This window comes from Colobus angolensis, unplaced genomic scaffold (genome assembly GCF_000951035.1).
Source record: "Colobus angolensis palliatus isolate OR3802 unplaced genomic scaffold, Cang.pa_1.0 Scaffold234, whole genome shotgun sequence".
Classification (NCBI taxonomy): Eukaryota; Metazoa; Chordata; class Mammalia; order Primates; family Cercopithecidae; genus Colobus; species Colobus angolensis.
Genome location: NW_012115533.1, coordinates 2,516,569 through 2,533,449, shown reverse-complemented (window position 1 = coordinate 2,533,449; position 16,881 = coordinate 2,516,569).

Here is a 16,881-nt window from a genome sequence, read left to right as displayed (position 1 = left end):
CTAAGGATCCCTACTCTGGGAATATCCCAAAATACTAAAGTCAGTTGATTTCAAAGAGATACATGCCCTGTTCATTGAATCAGTCATAGTAACCAAGATATGGAAACAACCTAAATGTCCATCAGCGGATGAATGAATAAACAAAATGTGGTATATACATAAATAGTGTATTATTAATATTTAAAAAGTAAAGACATCCTGCCATATGTAACAACATGTATGAACATGGAGGACAGTATTCTAGAATAAATAATGCATGATTACACTCAGAAGAAAAATAATGCATGATTACACTCATATATTATATCTAAAATAGTCAAATTTATAGAAATAGAAGGTAGAATGATGGTAGCTAAGGACCAGGAGGAGAGGGAAATGAGGGTGTGCTAGTTTGGTTTTGCATTGCTATGAAGGAATACCTGAGACTGAATAATTTATAAATATAAGAGGTTTAATTGTGTCATTGTTCTACAGGCTATGGAGGAGGCATAGCAGCAGTCTCTGCTCAGTTTCTGTTAAGGCCTCGGGGATTTTTTACTCATGGTAGAAGGTAAAGCAGGAGCAGACATGTCACATAGCAAGAGAGGGAGACAGGGAGCAAGAGATGAGGAGGGAGGTCCCAGGCTCTTTGAACAACAAGCTTTCATGTGAAGCAACAGAGCAAGAACTTACTCATTACCATGAGGCAGGCACCAAGCTGTTCTTGAGAGATCTACTACTTGACCAAAACTCCCCACACTAGGTCCAGCTCCAACATTGGAGGTCATGTTTCAACATAAGGTGACGAACATCCAAATCACATCATTCTTTCCTAGACACTCCAAATCTCGTGTGCTTCTCACATTGCAAAATCCAATTATCCCTTCCCACTAGTCCCTTAAAGTTTTCACTCCTTCCACTATCAACTCAAAAATCCAAAGTCCAAATACGTCTCTGTGACTCAAGACAAGTTTCTTCAACTTATAAGCCTGGAAATAATTAATTAATTAATTTATTTCCAAGATACATTATTGGAATAATTGGAAAATTATTGGAATAATTTACTTCCAATGGTGGTACAGGCATTGTGTAAATATAGTCATTTAAAAAGCAAGAAATCAACTAAAAGAAAGGGACTACAGGCCCCAAACAAGTCTGAAATCCAACAGGGAAGACATTAACATTTTAAAGCTCCAAAATCATCTTCCTTGACTCCATGTCCTCCACCCAGGGCACACTAGTGAAAATAGTGGATCCTCAAAGCCTCTGGTAGCCCCTCCGCATGTCTTTCAGGGTACACCCCCATGGTGCTCTCAAGGGTTGGAGTTTAGTGCCTGTGGCGTTTTCAGGTACAGGGTGTAAATTTCCAGTGGATCTACTATCCTCAGATCTAGAGAGCAGCAGTCCACTTCTCACAGCTCTACTAGGCAATGCCTTGGCAAGGGCTTTGTCTGTGGGGTCCATCCCCACATTTCCTCTCAGCACTACCTTAGTAGAGTCTCTCTTTGGGGCTCTGCCCTTGCACCAAGCTTCTACCTGTGCACACAGGTTTTCTAGTGCATCCTCTGAAATCTAGGGGGAAGCTGCCAGCATTTTTCATGTTTGTATTCTGTGTGACTGCAGAGTTAGCACCATGTGGAAGCCACCAAGGCTTACAGCTTGTGTCCACTAGCTGTACCTGGGGCTCTTTGAGCCGTGGCTGTAGCTGGAGCAGGTGGGATATGGGGAATACCTGTGAGAAGGGGGACACTGCACTCCAGACTCAGAATGGTAGATCTTCCAAAGAGTAAAAACATTTCAAAGCAGCAAAGTGTTTAAGAAGTGATAAGGCTATTTCTAATAACCTATGCTCAGATGCAGGAGCAAATAATAAGTTGGAACTTACGTTAAAAAAGGAAGCAGAGCATACATGTTTGGAAAGCTTGTAGTCTGGCAATGTGAAAGGAAAGAAAAGCCCATTTTCAGAGCAGGAATTCAAGCAGGCTGCAGAAATTTGCATAACTAAAGAAAAAGTGAGTACCCATTGCCAAGACAATGGGAAAAAGGCCTATTTAGAGACCTAAGACCCAGCTCCTCCCATTACAGACATGGAGGCCTAGGAGGGCAGAATGATTTCCCAGGTCAGGTGCAGGGTCCAGCTACCTTGTGCAGCCTTGGGACACTGCTCCCTGCAACCTGACTACTCCAGTTCCAGCAATGGTTCAAAGGGACTGAGGTACAGCTCAAGCCACTACTTCAGAGGGTACAAGCCCTAAGCCTTGGCAACTCCATGTGGTTTTAAACTTGTAGATATATAGTGTGTAAGAGTTGAGGCTTGCGAGCCTCTACCTAGATTTTAGAGGATGTATGAAAAAGCCTGGATGTCCAGGTAGAAGCCAGTTACAGGGGCAGAGCCCTTGAGGGAAACCTCTACTAGGCCAGTGCAGAGGTGATATATGGAGTTGGAGCTCCCATACAGATTCCCTACAGGGTCACTGCCTAGTGAAACTGAGAGAAGAAGGGCACCATTATCTAAATCTCAGAATGGTAGATCCAACAGCAGCTTGCACCCTGAACTTGGAAAAGCCACAGGCACTCAATACAAGCATGTGAGAGAAGCCTTGGAGACTGAATGCTGCAAACTCACAGGGATGGATCTGCCCAAGGCGTTGGGAGCCCACCACTCACAGCAGTGTGCCCTGGGTGTGGAACATGGAGTCACATAAGATTATTTTGGAGCTCTAAGATTTAATAACTGCCCTGCTGGGTATTGAACTTGCATGGGGCCTGTTGCCCCTTTCTTTTGGCTCATTTCTCTCTATTATAATGAGAATATTTACCCAATGCTGGTGCCCTCATTGTATGTTGGAAGTAGATAACTTGTTTTCATTGGATGGTCTCATAGGCAGAAGGAATTCATCTCCAGATGTGATTTGGGATTGGGACTTTAAGCTAATGCCAAAATGAGTTAAGTTTTTAGAGGACTATTGAGAAGGCGTGATTGCATCATGCAATGAGAGGACATGAGATTTTGGGGGACAGGGGTGGAGTGACATGGTTTGGATGTTTCACCCAAATTTCATGTTAATTTGTAATCTTCAGTGTTGGAAGTGGGGCCTGGTGGGAAGTTACTGGATCACAGGGTGAATTTCTCATGAGTGGTTTAACACCATCCCCTTGATGTTGTCCTCATGATAGTGAGTGGATTCTTGCAAAATCTGGTAGTTTACAAGTGTATGACACCTCATGGGTTATGTCTCTGTTACTCCTGCTCCCACCTTGTGAGACACCTCCTCACACCTTTGCCTTCTGCCATGAAAAAGCCTCCTTGAGGCCTCCACAGAAGCAGCAACCACTATGCTTTTTGTATAGCCTGTGAACCATGAGACAATTACACTTCTTTTCCTTATAAGTTACTCAGTCTCAGGTATTTCTTCATAGAAATGAGAGAATGGACTATTACACTTCATCAGCATGAACTTCACTGTCCATACTTCTATTGGAATTTTTGTCACAACCATCTTACCAGTATCGAAGAAGTTCCAAGCTTTCCTTCATCTTTCTGTTTTCTTCTTCCAACATCTTCCTGTTACCCAGCTCCAAAACCTTTTCTACATCTTCAGGTACCTTTATAGCAATGCACCCCTCCTTTGTACCAATTTTCTGTGTTAGTCCATTTTTACACTGCTATAAAGAAATACTTGAGACTAGGTAATTTATAAACAAAAGAGGTTTAATTGGATCGTGGTTCTGCAGATTGTACAGGAGGCATAGTGCTGGCATCTGCTTGCCTTCTGGTGAGGCCTCAGGAAGCTTTTACTAGTGGTGGAAATTAAAGCAGGAGCAGGCATGTCACAAGGCAAAACAGGGATAAGAGAGAGGGAGTATGGGGTCTGGGGGAAGAGGTTCCAGGCTTTTTAAACAACCAACTCTCTTGTGAACCAACAGAGCAGGAACTCATTCACTACCACAGAAAGGACACTAAGCCATTTATTAGGGAACCCACCCTCCCATTAGACCTAAACACCTCCCATTAAGCTCACCTTCAACACTAAAAGTCACATTTCAATATGAGATCTGGAGCGGGAACAAACATCCAAACCATATCAGAAGGAATTGATGTTCAATGAGTATAAAGTTTTCGTTACACAGTATTAATCTCTCTATTTTAGAAATGTTTTCTACAAAATTGTGCATGTAGTTAACAATACTGTATGGTACACTTAAAATTCAGTAAGAGGGTAGATCTCATGTTAAGTGTTATTACTATAGAAAAAAATTACTAAAAAATTGTTTACAAGCATGTCTGGAGCAAAATTGTAGAAAAAACTAAGTTTAACTGAATTTTCTCTTCCTGATCTGTATCTTTAACAATAGCCTAGCCAGTTTGACAGCCCCAACGTCATTGCCATGTCTGAATCTGCTGTATGAGATAGTGCATCCTATCCTCAGATTTAACTTCCTCCAGGCACTAATTCCTGTTAGATGATGAATTAATTAATGAATAATGAGTTTATGTACTTCTCTTTCTGGATCAAATAGGCACTTTATCATTATTGTTTAAGAAGTACTTTATTTAAAATAATGCTAGTGATAAGAATTCCAGATTTACAAGATATTTTGAAGTTGTGAAGTTTCTTTTATCGTCTCTAATTTAATAGAGTAATTTGAGCCAGTGAATGCTATGAAACAAGTATTGAAAACTCAGAGTAATAATATCAGTTTTAATGGTAACTGCCCACTGAATGATACACAGATTAAACAAAACATAAGGAAATAGAAATCGACGGATATCAATTGACTGATGTTTACTTTCTGTTTAATCTGCATCTCAGATTTGATAAAAAGTCGATTAAAGTAATTATATAATTAATGGGATATTTTAATGTAGAAAAAAACTTTGACAAATTGTTTTTTCTTAAAAATTAAAATATTACAGCCTTAAGATTTGAAACGAGCACCAATGGATATTAGTGAAACTAATATCTCACTAATATTAGGTGGGCACTAATGCATATTAGTGAAACTACTTCTACATAAACAAAAATCCACTTTATATTGTGTGATTGAAAGTAGTTATGTAGGTAATCTTTGGTTAAATATTACAGATAGATAATAAGCTAAATTGTATGATATTAATTTAATATATAAGTTAAAATTTATCTCATTGGTTCATCTAACCATTTATTCTACTTTTGCCCTCCAGCATAAATGAGAAATCTTCTTCTTCTTTCACATGACAGCCCTTCAAAGCCATCTACACTTTGATGTTAGGATCAATGATTTTCAGACAACTTGAACAGAAAGACTGCATGTGTTGTCAAATAATTAAAGAAGTGGTTATTGTTGCATTGAATAGCAATGAACTTAAGCAGTAGGAAAATATTAAGACTGATGATGTCCCTGTCTCACCCTCCAGGTCTTCTTTTCTGTTTGCTAAAGATATCTAATTCCAACAATCTTTATTTATATGACAGAGTTTATAATTTTTTCAGGATTCTATATCACCTTTTTTATTTCAGCAGTTAGTACAATATTTTAGCAAACTCATTAAATTGTGCTACTCACACACACAGTTATCATAAGTCTCATCCAAACAGAATGATTCAGATTGCCTACTTTGAGGTCATGTGAATATAGTTGTTCTATGGTGAGATAATAACTAAAATAACTTTTCTACATGAACTATTTTCCAACATGGCTAATGAATTGTAAAATTGGTCAACTCATTTAATATTAGATGAAAGATATTATATTTCAGTTTATATTCATAATTTTATTTCTCATTTCATATTAATTTTCTTTTAAATAAAGATATTGGCTATATTAATTCTTTCATTCCATTTGTTGGCTAATTCCAACATAGCATCTTCCAATTAGATTGACCTGACTTGAATAATAAACTTTCAAAAAGTTACATAGTTAGTTCTAATTAAATCTATTTATTGTCAAATTTTTATTAACCAATTATTTTCACAAAGCTAACACGCAAAATTGTGTCCAATGACCTACTGAACTCAAGATACAACAAAACTGTTATTTTTCCGGAAATCTCAAAGAAAGTTTTGAGACCATAAAACTATTCTTCCCTAAAGCGGAGAGAATTACAGCAATGAAAATATTTTAGGGTTTCAGGGGGGTGGAGAAAAGACAAAAAGAGATATTATGTTAGATAAACTGATTTCTTCACATTTTTTTCTAGACCTGACTGTGATTTAATGCACACCTGTTCTACCATTGTTCTTGATACTTTGCCCAATTAACCTTACTTGATCCTTTGTTTGACTCTTCAACTCCCAAATTACCCATTTTGTTTTTTTCCTACTTTTGGCTCTTGGATCATGCCCAAAAATTTAGTTTCATGATTTGTTTTCCATGATATTTTTGTAGTAAAACTTTCCTTTGGACTGACTCCAGCCACAAAATTCGGTCCCCTTTCTTGATTCTCCTAACCTCTTCCTATGCTTGCTCTTGAGGAAATCTAACCCTATGTAGTTGTAACTACATATGGTGCATTGGAATTCTTGTTTTGATATATTTTGAAGATAGTTTTAAAATACTAAATCAAATACATATCAACAGGTACAATGTCAGAATTTTTCATATTTTGGCAGTGATTGGTAAAGGTATCTTCCTTTTTTATTTTTCCATAGGTTATTCGGGTACAGGTGGTGTTGGTTACATGTGTAAATTCTTTAGTGGTAATTTGTGAGATTTTGGTGCACCCATCACCAGAGTAGTACACACTGCATTGCACCCTATTTGTAGTCTTTTATCCCTTGCCCTCTCCCATGCTTCCCCACAAGTCCCCAAAGTCCATTGTATCATTCTTATGCCTTTGCATCCTCATAGCTTAGCTCCCACTTATTAGTGAGAACATCTGATGTTTGGTTTTCCATTCCTGAGTTACTTCACTTAGAATAATAGTCTCCAATCTCATCCAGGTTGCTGCGAATGCCATTAATTCATTCCTTTTTATGCCTGAGAAGTATTACATCGTATGTATATACCACAGTTTCTTTATCTGCTTGTTGATTGATGGGCATTTGTGTTGGTTCCACAATTTTGCAGTTGGACATTGTACTGCTATAAACATGTGTGCAAGTATCTTTTTCAGATAATGACTTATTTTTTCTACCCGGAGTATAGATATCTTTTAGCTGGAATGATTATCCAAGTTAATGTTATGTCAAACTTCTGTCATCATTGCTTACTAAATTCTAGCTTCTTTCCTAGTCACCCCTGGCACAAACACCTATTTAACTCCAGTATTATTTAAGAATTTTGAGGCTGTTTGACTTAAGAAAATGCAGGGTGTTAATGTCTGTAGTCTGTAAATTTTTGGGAGATGATAACTTCTATTTGATCTACTTCCAATGATTTCAACAAATGAAACCATAATATAAAAGTTATTTAATTGCCAATGTTTTCTAAATTAAGGTATTGAAAATTATATATTACCGAGCCAAAGAGGCTATCACTACAAACATTTGTAAGAACTAATAGATAAGAAAACTAGGATGAAATTGTTTTGGAACACTTATTTAAACTGATATTTCTCAAATTTTAGAATTACCCAGAATGCATGTTTATAATATAAATAATTTGGTCCCTAAAATCAAAATTATTAAAAGATAGTCTCAATGAATAAGACTCATTAATCAGATTTTAATAGTTCCCAAGTGATAACTGATTGCTTTTTATCAAAATTTGTGTTCCTGTGATTCAGTATTTTTATACATAAAAAGATCAACATGTGTAAAGAAATAAGAGTTGAATAAAGATCATTCAATTTATAAAGAACTAGAAGGAAAACAGCCTATAAAAGAAGACAAATATATTGATAGAGAGTTTTAGTCTCAATATTAAAAATTAGGTAAGTATATATTCTGTGGCCCCAAGTAAATACTTTGGACACAGACTGAAATTAAGGCATTAAAAGTTGGTTACTTTAGTTTATTGTAGGGATAAAAAAGCTGAATGTAAAGGGATTTGTAAAAAATATTTTTTATGAGATATTTTGATTATTTTATTAAATAGAAATTGTAACTGCTAAACAATACAACATTGTCATTTTAGAGAAAGGAATAGCCATGAATTGCAAGGAGAAGTCTTCAGAGTTGGAATCTTGAGAATGTATCTTGTTCCACATTATGTTTTGTGTTGAAATAGCCATTTCATTATATTGTTGAAACTTTTCAAGAATCTTCTGAATATTTTCCATAAAAAGGATATAACGATCTTTCAAAGAAAATTGGATAAGGGGTAAATCTGGCTTTTAGAATGTCAATTTTACATTTATTCTATGTCCTTTTATATTTCACATTAATAATTTTTGTTACATTGGTAGTATTCTGCACAATGCTTTAAAAAAATGCCTTCCTATATATTACCTTTGAAGAAAGTTTTGTATAAGAAAAATTTGTATATAATGCAAATCTTAGCTCTTTTCACCTCAGTTTTTTCTCATTATTATAACATTTTCCATATTGTTTATAAAAATTACACACTATGTACTCATTCTGAAGGCATTAACAATATACTCTTGACTTATGTGGTCCACGTGGGGATTTTTTATTGTTACATATTATTTTTAATTGTCAATATGTTTTGTACTTGGCTGATAATTCTAATTTATATGTTACTTGTCTTATTTCATTATATTGTTATATTTATATTATCTTCACATTTATATTACTTTGTTATAATTTAATTATACTTCTGAAAGTGTATTATATTTAATTCATAACATTTTTATAATAAAAACTCTCACAAATATAGCAAACTCAAAGGAATTTTGAAGTGAACATCTATATACTCACCATCTAGATTCTATCATTAATATGCCCATCTATCAGTTCATCTTAGTTTTGGATGCATTTTAAGGTAAACTGCACACATCAGCAAATTTTCCTCTAAATAGTAAAGCATTCGTGTTATTAATTAGAACTCAACACTTATCTTCTTTTCGAATAATGTAAAATAAAGAAATATTAAGTGTATGTTATCTAACTTTTAATAAATGATTTTTAACCTATATAACCAAATCCTCTATTCATATATAAAATGTTACCATTATCTTAAAAAGCAAATTGATATTTCTTTCTAATCAATTCCAATTCCAACCTTCCAGTGACAGCCACTATTCTGATATTTTTGCCCATTCTAAAACTTTATATACATGAAATTATATAATATGTATCCTTTTGAATAAGGCTTTTTATCCATGTCATCGTTTATTGCATTTTAATTACATTCTCTGACTTTCACTATGATAATAAATACATAGAAATTTCATTGAAATCATTATATTCCATTACCAAGGCACTGCATATTTAAAAAAAGATGTTTAAAAGTGTTTGAAAACAATATATGCTAAATTATGCTAGTTACAAAAATAATTTGGGGTATAATATTTTTATTACATTAATATTTATACATTTATTACATTAATTTTTATACATTTATTACATTTTTATTACATTAAAAATATTATACCCCAAATTATTTTTATAACTAGCATAATTTTTTTACATTTTTAAATACTTTTTTATATTAAAAATATTATACATAATTTTTTTCAGAATTTGAATTTAAACTCATGTTTTGATGAAATTTAATTTTTGAAAGTTTTTTTATTGTGCAGGATCTTATCAATGATATATTACAAAATCAATCTTACTTTTTCTCCAAAGCTAAAAGCTTTTAATAATAATGACAGTATTAAGGTTTATCAGTATTTTTAGAGTTAATTGAAATATCGTGAAATATATTTTTCCTTAGCATACATGTGATTTTAGGAGAAATTTTAAAGTTCCATTGATTGTATTAATGACATTTTAGAGAGTTTCAACACATTAAATACATAAAATAGTGGTAGCATAATAAATATTTTTAAAATATATTATTTGATAAGAATTATGAGCATTGCAGGATATTCTAGGATAAAACTATTGTGTGAAGGGATTATAGACAGGTAACACTAATCATGCATGTTGTAAATATATAAAATAAGCTTTGTTGGGGAAAACATACATGAAGTTTATATAGAAAAATATCATTCTCAAACAGTTATTCCCTGAGCTCAAAGGTAGGTTAATATAGATGGACTGCACCTACTATGACCAGCTTCTCGGTAGAGAAGTTCATACTCCATTACACATGATTTATGTAATATAGAATGATTTAAATCAAAAGATGGGGCAGTTATGCAAACATGTAAAAATAGTTCTCTGGCTGAAAAAGGTGGACTGATAGAAGGTGGCAAGTCCCATGTTCTGTGGCTGATATCATTCTGTTCTTCCATGGGGCCAACTCCGACCTGCTAGTTCACTCTTTACTAGTCTACCAAAAGAAGAGACAAAATGAGCCTCCAGGACAATCCAGAACCATCTCTCCTTAGTGTGAACCTCAGTTTTTACAGGATTATTACATGTCTCCCCTTCGATTCGGCGTCATTTCAGGTCATAGAGGTATTTGAAACATTTCCTAGAATGTGAGAATCAAGATCTCATGCAGGTGGATCAGATGAGAAGGGACATAGACAACATTGCAAAAAAGTAATTTGATGAGCTTCCACCTGAGAAAACCATAGATAGTTGATTGGAGCTTCTTGCCCCCATCTCTAAGGAAACTAGAGAACTATTGCCTACCTTCCTCTGCTTTCCTAATTTGTTTTTCAGGATTGGATGTCATGGCCTCTCATGCATGAGCAAGACTGCCCCTTTTCCTTTTCTGGAGTACTGAGTTCCATGTAAATCCAATTATTATCATTTTTTCACCATGCATAACATCTAAAGGCAAAGTATGGTGGCTGTAGAATCACCTAAGGCAAAGCTTACATTTTTGTTGATGTTTATCCTAGTGTCCACTATCTGAGCAATATTAACTATCTATCTACTGAAGTTAAAACAGAGACACTAAAAAGTTGCTTTAGTACTTTCTATTTGCTTTCACAATATCTTTTTCCTTCCACTCTTGGGTGCATAAAAAATTAGCTAAGCATGTATGTTCATAGGTATCTTTAAATATCTAACTAAAATGTGATCAATGGTCCTATAGAGGTGAATATGGGGAAGGTTGGCAGAGTTGGCAATTACATAAGTCGGAAAAAAATTGTGTTAGTCATTTCAGTCCTTTTGGTGGTTCCATTATCATGATGGGTTATGATATGGCTTTAGTAATCTATGGAGGACATGACGGGTAACATGCTTTACTGGCTAAGTCTAATATTTTTTCTCTAGCCATATTACTTCATATAGGCATTTGCAAGTATAATATGAAGACCAAATTCATGAATATATTTTTCCATGTGTATCCAAAGGAAAGAAGCCAAGTACTGTACCATATCAACTTGGATAGACCAATAATCTTACCCAGATAAGTGATTAGTAACAGGTATCTCCCAACACCTCCAGAAACAAAACTTAGAAAGTAGTAAAATATATATATATATATATATATATATATATGTCACTTTCAAGGAGGTTTGCTCTATAGCAGCAGTCCCCAACCTTATTGGAATCAGGGACAAGTTTTGTGGAAGAAAATTTTTCCACGGACAGGGTGGAGCAGGGTTTTGAGATGAACTGTTAAACCTCAGATTATCACACATTAGTTAGATTCTCATAAGGACTATGCAACCTAGATCCCTGAAGTGCACAGTTTCCAATAGAGTTTGTGCTCCTATGACAATCTAGTGCTGCCACTGAATTGACAGAAGGCAGAGCTCAGGTCGTAATGCTCATTCACAGGCCACCCACCTCCTGCTGTGCAGTCCAGTTCCTAACAGGCCAAAGGCCAGTATCGATCAGTGGCCCAGATGTTATTGGCACCTCATAAGTAGAGGCCAGGGATGGTACTAAACATTCTACAATGCCCATAATAGTCCCTGAATGAAACAATTATTTGTTCCAAAATATCAATAGTGCCCACATCAAGAAATCTTGCACTATAATTATGAATACTATAAGAAAAAATACACTTAATAGATTGAGACAGCAGCAATTTATCATCATTATGATGGATAGTTATAACATTCTATTTGCTTTATCACATTCCAGAGGTGGGTTGTTTTGGAGTCAAGTATGCTATCAATTTAGGCGCCAAGTATTATAAGCAATGCCCCATTAAGTCTTTTTTTAAGCACTGTTATTACTATAGAAAAGGCTTTCTCATGTCTAACTGGAAGCAGTTATTGGTCTATGGTCCTGGGTGCATGTTTGTCTTTAATTGGGACTATTATTTTGATTTAACAGTAGAACTATCTGAATCTTGTCCACTTAGTTGTTCAAGGACCTACTGAAGAATGAGAATGGTTGAGTCATGACTTTTCTTTCAATAAGTTGATTTATCCTCTATTATGGTGCAGTAACAGGCCAGTTGTAACTGCTCAGAAACAATCCACAGATTCAGGAATCTCACAAAACACAAAATAGATTAAATACAAAGGAAACCACACCTAGTGACACTTTGCTCAAACTTCTAAAAACCATAAATAATAGAAATCTATCATGCTTATAAAATGATCAATACATCAAAAAGGCATAAGAAGCCTAAATGTGTATGAATTTAATAACAGAATTTCAAAATATACAAAGCACCAATGATTAAAATTCAGAGAAATAGAAACTTCAGACATTTTGGTAGAAACATGAACACTATTAACCTATTTAACCCAACTGACATTACAGAGTCCTCCACCTGACATTCAAATTATACATTTTTTTTTTTCAAATTCACCTGGAACATTTTTCAAGATACATCATATGCTGGGCTATTGAAATTTTTCATCAAATTTCAACTTACTGAAGTCATGCAGAGTATGTTTCTTTATCATAATCAATGGAATTTTGTAAACTATAACAACGAGACATCTAGAAAATCTCCAAATAATTAAGCAACAGACTGTTAATTAATTCATGGATCATAGAAGGAAATACAGAGGAAATTATTCAGAACTAAAATTTTCTAAAACCAAAATATGCTGAATTTTGTGGGAGCCACTAAAGTATTTACATTTGTTTCTTTATATGCTTATATTAGGAAAAAATAACACTTTTTTCTCAAATAAAGGCATTACATTACAAGACTGCCTGACTATTCATGAGCACTTCACATTGTTCTTGAGTTTGTCCATTATTTTGATGTCCATTATTACCAATGAGTTCAGGATAGTAGAGTTATACAATATCGTTTGTTGAATGAAGGAAAATTGGTTTCAGTTTTCACTACAGAGTAATATAAGAAACAAAGGATTACCAATATACATGGCTGCTTGCCAAAAGCCAGACATGGTAGTAACACTATTTTGTTGTCCAATTGCAAGGGAACTGTGGTGGCTACTCTCTTGTTTAAACTTCATAGTCCACAACAGGATTTTTACTGGTCAGGCAGAGCTCTGAAAACTGGAAACAGAATTGCATATAGTCATATAGAATCTCCCTATAATACACTTTATGTGTGAAGATCTATATTTGTCTGCTAGGGCTGGTGTACGGAAGTACAAGTGGTCACTTAAATTTAACAGTAATGTGTTGTCTCACAATTGTGAAGGCTGGAAGACAAACATTCAGATGCTGGCAGGGTTGGTTCCTTCTGAAGCCTGGTGAGAAAGCATCTGTTTCAGTCTATTTTCTAGCTACTTGTGATTGCTGGTAATCTTTGGCATCCCCTGGCTTATGGAAGCACCACAAATTCATCTTCACATGATGTTCTTTCTATGTTTGTATCTATTAATATGCCCAAATTTCTCCCCTTTAAAGGGACATTGATTATATTAGATTAGGGCCCACCCTGATGATCTCATTTCAACTTTACTACCTCTGTAAAGATCCCATTTCCAGATAGTTACATTCTGAGTCACTGGGGTTTAGGACTTCAAAATATAAATTTGGGTGAGACACAATTCAACCCATAACAAGACTTATTACCTTTTTTCCTTCTGGGATGAGTCATTATTAGAATTGTGCAATTTTAAAAGAATTTATGAGTATAGATCATTTGATATCATGAATTTCAACTTTCATAGTAGCCAAAAGCAGAGACTGTAATGCCAATAGCCAAGCAACATGTCTATGCAATTCATCACTTAGAACATTTAAACAATTTTACAGCTTAACAGTAAAAAAACAAGGATAAGCAAGATACAAAAATAAATGAAGAGAAATGTTAGCTCCAAAATCTAGCTTGTTCAGGAATGTTTAAAGCACCTCCCAGGTAAAGAGAAGTGATATGTTCTCTGACCTTGTTCTTGTTCTTGTTCTTTTCCCTGACTTGTTTATCCTGTTAATTCTTCAAAGTCCAGAAATTGACTTTCGTAATATTTGCTAGACAGAACGGACAAGCCCATTCTGGGTTTTCGCATTGTATCATCAGTTTGGTTGTGCTTTTCTTCTATACCTCTGTGAGCTCTGCTGGTCCATTTGATTTTATCAGTCCCCTAACTGTCATCCTTGAAGTACATGTATTCTTGCAGGAATTTTCTGAGCTCCAACAATCTGGCCTTCTTTCCTCTGCTACTAGTCTTACTAACTAGTTTCACTTTGATAGCAAACGTACCATTCTTTCAAAGATGTTTATGCTTTGGGAACATTGGTTGCTGAAAGTTTCCTCCACTGTTTCAAATTGCCTCTTGTTTTGGGGTTTTGGTGACTGAGAGACTACTGCTGCTGCCTCACCACCGTCAGAGCCTCATGCAAATCTCCCTGAGACTTTGATTAGTCCTACACTAGCGCAACATGTGGCTGAGTTTCTTTGTGGCTGGCAGCCATCACATCTGCACTGTCCTCTATAATGTTTGGAACGGATAGCTCAGCAGCTCCTCTGGAAGTCTCTGAGTTGGAGTACTTTGTAGCTCTCACTTGGGAGCTAGCAGAAACTCAGGCCCCAGCATTTCATATGACCTGCTACTGATCATAGAATGGATGATTTCCACTATGGTGTGATGTGTAGAAATTAGATGGATAATATTTTCAGACCGTTACTTTCTCACTTTACAAGGCCTGAGGAATCAGGGTAAGAAATAAAAATAAAGTATATTGGAAATGTTAACAGAATTTAGAACATTTGGAAATAACCATTTTCTTTGTGTAATTCATGGTCCTTTATGTTACATAAGCATATTCATCAATTAACTAAGGCATGTATTATAAATGAATCTACTAGTCAGATTTTCTGGATGTCCTTTTGTATTTTTCAAATATAATCCTTTTTATCATTTGAAGTATGTTTTGATGTTATTTATTTACTTACTTTAAAAGATAAGTTAAACCATTTTATCTTTAGCCACTTAGTGGTAGCAGCAGTGCTTCTTTGTTTTTGAAAAACTGTCAAATATTACAACAAATACAAAGACTTTGTATGTGAAGAAATAAAACAATTTCTGGAAAACAGCTTACAGTTAGAGTAAGGCTGTGTAATATAAAAGTTCTAAATTAAACATGACATCTTGCTATTGGCTTCTGTGTCTCCTTCTGTATTTACAAATTTTATATTCTAATGACCATAAAATAAAATCTGAAGTTATGCACTAGCAATGGCCTCTCGGGAATCCTTCTCCTCCAAACCTAAGTAGTTATTTTTTAAAAGTCTTAACTTGTGTTTTTAACTACTTTTATATAAAAAATATCTTGCACTGGATTTTTATTAAATTGTAACTAGTGGTACATAAACAAAGACATTCTCCCACTCACCTTCTCCTGTTTTCATATTCATGACTATCTTCTACCTGCTCATATATTTATGTCTCAGTGTCCTTTGTAACTCTCTCAGGCTTCATGAATCATCTGCACTAGTTCTTTTGTGGATATTGTGTTATGTAAAGTTTCTTTTGAGTAGTTAGGCCTCTCCCCAGGTGAGGCTATTTTTTTTCTCCTGGGAAAAGGAGAAATAATATACTTTATTTGTTTGGTGACTGATTTTTATTTTACCTCTCTATATAGCTCTATCCCTGACTCAATATTTTAGTTACTTTCTTGAATCGCATCTAGATATGTGACTAGCATAATAAAATAATTCTTTAGAACCAATTAAATATTTCTACATGTTTGGGACGACTTTTAATGTTTTCATCTCACTGACAGATTTTTTTTTTAAATTCATGCATAATTTGACACTCCAAAAACCCCTTAGAAATAAATTATATATTGTTTTATTCTCACTTTTAAAATGTGTTTGATTTTATTGTATTTTCCAAGTTTATCTGCCACTGACCTGTTAATCATTTGCATATAATTATCCTTGGCTTGGTTATTCAAACCATCCAGTAGATTACAAAAACATTTACAGAAAATAATATAATAATACCAAATCAAAGCATCCCTGCAATTATTTTTATTATAATGAATTGAATTGAACGTATTTACTGTGCTTACTAAACTTCTTGTGTATGTTCTATAATTTCCCATTCCTTTTGCTACGACTGTTCATGTTTTTTATTTTCCAATCATGTATTGAACATTCTGAAAAGTCAATTAAAAGTACGTACATTTGTTCTTGGTTTTTATGAGTTGGGAACTATGATTCAGATGATGTTAAAAATAATGTCAAGTCTATCGCACATAATTCAGGAGATTAGGTTTATTGAAAATATGGCTTGAGGCTATGTTAGTTTTTGAAGACATACAGAATCTTGATTTGGTTCTGTATGGGAGGGAGTTTTGGAAGCAAACACTGAGAACTGATCACCCAGGTACCTAGAAGTAAACTCTACCTCATTCCCTGCTAAAGAAAGGGATAGGCTTCTAAGTCTTTTATTCAATATAAGGTGGTACTGTGGTCATTATTTAATAAATCACACTCTGTTATAGCACATCCTATGAGAAGCTAAAGACCTGCTTTTGGTGCTACTTTTTTGAATACATCGCCAAATGAGATAAAAGAGAGGCCTAGCATTAGAAAGAGCTAATGCATTTAGTTGAAGTT